This window comes from Neopelma chrysocephalum, unplaced genomic scaffold (assembly GCF_003984885.1).
Source record: "Neopelma chrysocephalum unplaced genomic scaffold, ASM398488v2 Primary Assembly neopelma1_25, whole genome shotgun sequence".
Taxonomy (NCBI): domain Eukaryota; kingdom Metazoa; phylum Chordata; class Aves; order Passeriformes; family Pipridae; genus Neopelma; species Neopelma chrysocephalum.
In genome coordinates, this window is record NW_020897694.1 from 3,301,888 (window position 1) to 3,308,010 (window position 6,123).

Sequence of the window (6,123 nt, forward strand, 5' to 3'; positions counted from 1 at the left end):
TGAGAAATTAGGGTTTCTGTCAAACAAAATTTGAGGGTTCTTAACAGAGGAAAGTATACTTGTCTGTCTAGTATTAAACTGTATTTGAATAAAGGAATCCGAATACATGATATTACTATACACTTTCCTGAAATTACTTTAATTTCACAAGGAGATATGTGTAGGTCTTCGCCTTTTCAGCAGGATGTGCATTGACAAGATGAAGACCTGGGTACCATTCTGTGCACCCTGTGCACTCATGTTCCCTAGGTTACTGCTTCCTTACTTCTTCATGTGGCCAGTAGCTAAGCAGACCTGTAAACAGAGATTCAAGAGAGTTTAGCAAGCCATGATAATGTGCCATCCTCAGCATGTCAAATGTGGTACATAGCTCAGTTTACCCTTATACATATTGCTTCTGCTGTGGTTATAATTTGTAATTTTTACAGTACCTGAAACAGTGTTCCCAGGCAAGGAGTAATTCAGCAGCCCAGCCATTTCATTAGTGCAGAGTCAGGTTGTTGTGTTCAACACCGTTTACCTTGTACTTACAACACTCTGCAGTTCTCTGGGCAGAATGAATGCTCAAATGTACAAAATGAAATGTACATTTCATTTTAAAAAAGTTATTTCCATAATTACTCACTGTGAACAGACTTAACTCTTATAAAAAACTAACAAAAGGTCCTAATCTCTAAAGCAAGACAACTCTAACCGCCCATGTCAGTAATATTTATAAACTATTTGCCAATTTGTTGCTAACCAGTCCAGTAAAGGAGCAGGAATCACTCCTTACAAATTACAGCGATTACTAGACCTTTGTTACATTCATAAAAATGCATGCCAAGCTTAAAATATTTTGGATGCAGAAATCTCATCATTCCCTCTTGCAAATACATTTTTCCCTCGAAGCTGGACTCACAGCTGTTCAGCAGAGCCTAAAGTCTGTATAACTGGAGAAACTTCCGCTTTCTATTATGGGTTTGCATTGCTTTGTTTGAAGATTTTGTTTTGTACTTATTTTAAAACTTTTCCCACTTATTTTTGTAACTTTTATTGGTAGTATCTTCAAAAACTATGCTCTCCCAACATGCCCTTTCCGGTGTTCTAAATATAAATGTAGAAACAAAGAAACGCATATTAATAAGTAAAGAAGCACAGGTGTGCCTTGCAGACAGTAAGTTTTTTAAAGTCCTTCCTGAATTCTTGAATCATTATCCCTGCATAATTTATACTCTGTTACTGTGTGCAAACACTGAACCTGGCCCACATAGAAGAGATGTGAGTCAGTTCAAAAGATAGACCTTGTATTTTCACAGTAGAGGGCAAAAGCTATTTATTTATGTATCAAATAATTATTAAAATTTCTGTCCATACTTTCTAATCAATGGACTGCAAAAGAAAGTCAGAAGGTATGCAGTTCATTATTGCCTTTCTATCTCTCTTGCTCAGAGCCAGAGATGTTGATACTATACTAGTGGTATCGTCCCGTGATTTTAAGACTTTCTCTATGGAGAAAAAAAGAGGGAAGGATACCTGTCAAGAACCTGCCAGATTTGTGTACTGAAGGAAAACAAAGGGAAAATGAGTTCTTTTTGCTAATTGCACTGACTAAAAGTGCAGCTTAGTATACAGACCAGTCCTGAGTTCATAGTTGTATGAAGATATATTTTAAAACACTGCTTCAGACAAGTGACAAAAAGCCCAGAGTCCTTTGGATTCAAACTAGCTTTACTCTGCTTCCCCCATAGGGAATGCATTGGGCATAATATCTGAACTTTATTCTCCAAAATCATTAGATACATAATATACTAAAATTGTAGTATATTTTCTCTTCCCTGAGTAATATTTTGGGAAGTTTTCTCTTTTTCTTCCTTGAAGAGTAATGAACTCTTTAAATAGACCTACCTACCTACCCCCCCACCCTTTAAATAGTGTGATGAGATATCCTTAGCTACCAAATAAATGTCCATAAAGGTGCTCATTTACTCCCACCCTCAAGAGGACATTTGGAAATGACTGTGTCTGGCATGGGATAGCCCTGGCCTCTCCTCACAGGAGCCACTCCTGCAACACCACTCTTACTCCCCACAAATCTGGCCATGTATATTTAACATATTGAGCAATACTGAATTTCTTTTTTCATTATGAAAACTGGAATCAAAAAGTGATGAAAATACTTGACTTGAAAGAAAGAATTTTGTCAAGTTTTCACATAGGCACTGTGTGAAAGGTCACTGATGTCAGTTTTGTCAAATGGAAATATTTTGTTTAATCTGTAGCACAACATTTGGGTTTGCATTTTTTTGGACCTCTACCTATTTACCTATTTATCCGGTGCAATTTTAAGCCAATATTTAGAAACGTAAAAAAGTTTAAAAATGTGATATTTAAAAGTTGAAAATGTTGAGATTTTTAACAACATTTATTTGAAGTATTGAATTTTAAAAATGTCAAAATTAAATCTGTATTATTTTTTTCTCTTTTAACATTTTTATACCAGACTATATCAAAGTGTAAGGGGAATTTTATAAAGATTTTTCCCCTCTGCTACATAGAAATGACTCATTCTTTGTTTTTTATAATAGCTAACTTTTAAGTATCTGTCTGAAGTCCATATTGTGAAATTGCCTTACAGCTAGAGAGAATCATTTTCACCTGAAAGCTGAGAGTATTATCTGTGAGGAAGCTAGAGAGGTTACTAGTGAATATAATACAGTTGCTCAAAATTTTAGTTTTTGTGAATCAGCATTTTCTGCTTAAGTTTTTTTCTATAAAAAGGTGTTTAGCTAATTTTGTTGTTAAGTCATGTCATGTCATATCGTTGCTACAGCTTCATTGACCTTACTTGGTAAAGCTGTGGTTTCAGAAGGGTCAGATATGCATCTTAATCATGTTTTTTTGCCAAATGTGGTTTTATATTTCTGATTCTAAACTTTGACTTTACCAAATTGGCTATAGTCATGACCAATTAGAGTTGATGGTACAGGCATACTCATTTAGCATATTTTTTTATTTCTGAAATATCTTTTAAAATCTTGATCTTGTTTCTAGTTTAAACCTATTTTTCTTGGCCAAAAAATTTTGTTGGAACTCGTGATTTAGAATACCTGTTCATTTCTGTCATCTCACTTTGAAGTTTTATCTTTATCCTGTGAAATCTATCTGGATATATTTTGTATCTCATCCAGCTTTTCTTTATCCATTTCTCTTCTACTTTGTTTAGGTCACCAACACGTTAGAATTAAGGAGAGAGCAGAATTACATATAACAGTATAGGAGTATTCAATTAATTGGTTTAAGCTTTTGAATGCATAGATACATATTTGCTTTTTTCTGATGGTTTTCACGGTAGTAGCCTGAAGTGCATGCCTTTAATAATTATTGACTGTTTTTCAGCCGTTACCTGTTCTGGGATGGAATAGCAATGAGCATTACAGCTCTTCCTAGTGGGCTCAGGGAAGCCTGCTCGCAATATGAATAAGTCATCAACAGTCCACTGCAGGTATAGCCAGAATACTTTGTCAGGTGGATAGTTTCCTAAATGCAAACCAAATTATTTTATGTGTGGTTAGTTACACAGTATATTTCTACGTTTACTGGTATTGCTATGGTGCATTTAGCTGACTAATGGCTCAAGAACTTTATTTGCTAATTTCATCCAAAGCCCCTGCTCAAGGATTTGAATAATATAAATAATTTCTATGGAATTAACAAAGGAAAAAAAAAAACAAAACAATTTCAGCCACATAAAATTCAATACTTATTAAAAACACACCATGATTGTTTAATAAAATCACTATAAAGATCTGACCAGAAGACCAGTCATTAGGGAGAGCAGGACATATTGATGTACAACTCTCAGCGACACTTCAAGACAGATTTGCTGAGGTGAAGGTAAGGTTCTGGGGCTGTAGCCAACCCATCAACATGTCCTTGGGCAGTATGCTAAGACGTGACATGGCAGTAACCTTACAGCTGAACAGTTGTGCTGACCATATTGAAGCTGGATCCATTCGGATGTTATCAATGGATAGATACCATGGGATGGTTTGCCTCAGTCCCAAAATTATAAAATTTAAGCATATTTTTAAGTATTTTGCCTTAATTAAGGTCTATGTTATTCTGTGACAGGGCAGAATATTAGCTGTTTATTAGCCCATGTTAAAAGATAGATTAGTATAAATTATTATTTGTAAATCTCTAACTTCTTAAAATTTATGCCAAATGAAAAACTTTAATCTTCTCATTTTCAGTCTTGATGTTTCTTCTATGTGATAACTTATACATAAACAAATAGTTTTATATAATAACTTATACATAAACAAATAATTTAGTGGTAATCAAAAATGGAAAGGAATTCAGTGCCAGGACATCTTGCACAAGAACATTGACTGGGGTTGTAGAAAAAAATGTGAAAAAAATATACATTTCTTGAGAAATGAGAAAATATGAGTTCCTACAGTAGCTTAAAGAAAATACATATGAAATATTATTATGACACAGCTTACTGTACAAATGTGTGTCTGTATTCACACATTCAATACTGCAAAAATATCCTGTCTTCAGAAGATAGAATTTTATAATAATTGTTTCATGACTCTTAATTGAAAAACTGTCTATGTAAAAATAGTAAACTAAGCATACCAAAATCATTACAGTATCAAGTGGAGAAGCAGAACAAAGAGTGTAAGTCCTCTGCGTGATCCTCTACCCAATGAGCTTAATGCTGTCAATAATACTCCATCTGTTTACAGTGACAACCATGTTAGATTGACACAATTGGAAAAGGAAGTGAAAGTTATGTGGCCCAGCTGGTATAAATTAAAATAGCTGACTTGATCTTAGTTCTTTGATAAAAATTAATTAAACTTCATGATTCATATTGGAGGAAAAGTATTTTCTTCAAAAAATCTTCAATGCACTGCAAAGGGTCTCATGTGGAAGCAAGCTGACTTGAGCAGAGAGCCGTTGACATACATCCATATAAAAGAAGTTGTCAAATTTAGTGAATGCCTTCAAAAGTAACAGTCAGTCATCCCCTCTATGTAGTCTGGACTCAACCACAAAATAACAGAGGTTATCACATAAAATAAAAAGTTATTTTTGGTTTACCTTCTTTACTGAGTACTTCTGCAAGCAGAGAACCCCCAGACCCCAGTCAGCTGATAGAGAAAATAAGTTCTCTTAATTTAATTTGAAAAACATACACTTGACAGTTTTCAAGATGTGTTTTTAGAATGACCAAATATTTAAGAGTTAACCAACATTTATCTGAGGTGACCTTTCCAGGGCATTCTCAAAAAAATAAATTTGCTGATTTTCTCCTTAAACAATTGTCCTTATTCAGCACTGTTGTAGTCCTGTAAAAAGTAAGAGGAGACTAGAAAATGTTCTGATCCTGAGCTGCATTTGAAAGAATAATCTCAGTGAACACAACAGAAAATTTATTATTTGTTTGAATCAAGAATATAAAATCAGTCCTTCATTTATTATCCCACATACCTGCTTCTGTAACAGAAAATCACTCATGACTTCAAAGTTTCCCTACTATTTACTGTTCTAACAAAATCTACTTTTTATTTTGATAGGAGGTATCACTGTACCTGTACAGAAGGGAACCCATAACTGAATGGTTATGTGTACTGTTATCAGTCTAGGTCAAATGGATATCAATTGGGGATATTTGCATGGAGGCAATCATAAGAACCAGTTTAAATCATTTAAAAGCATTCTATCCTACCTGCTCCTCAGGGTTCCACTCCACTTCTTTACATCTTCATTGATGAGAGTTAATCCCTGTTTTCCTTTCCTATTCCTTTGAATAGATAATGCATTGGATAAAACACCACGAGATGGCTCGCTTTTACAAGATGCATCCCTAGATGAGTAAAGTAACCTCCTCTGAAAAGGACAGAAAAATTTTGATAAATGAACACTGAAGAGAAGTTTTCTAAAAAATACAGTTCACTATTGGACTACTGAGAGCAGACTTAGACCACAATACTTCTAAAATTATGTTTTATTATTCATTATTGGTATAATAGGTCTTATGTATAAAACCTAAAAGCATACTAATTTTTGAAAAAATTACAATGTTGTTTTCAATGTAGATCCAGTTTCTAAAATTCTTTGAAAAAAATT

At 34.0% G+C, this 6,123-nt stretch overlaps 1 long non-coding RNA gene across 1 annotated transcript; it reads right to left on the minus strand.

Moving 5' to 3' along the window:
- Positions 1-234: 234 nt before the first annotated feature.
- LOC113963745 lies at positions 235-5,827 on the minus strand. The gene is made up of 3 exons (XR_003532928.1): positions 5,723-5,827; positions 3,386-3,519; positions 235-294 (listed from the first exon to the last, which is right to left on the minus strand). It is a non-coding gene; the product is annotated as an uncharacterized LOC113963745 (long non-coding RNA).
- Between the last annotated feature and the right edge of the window lie 296 nt (positions 5,828-6,123).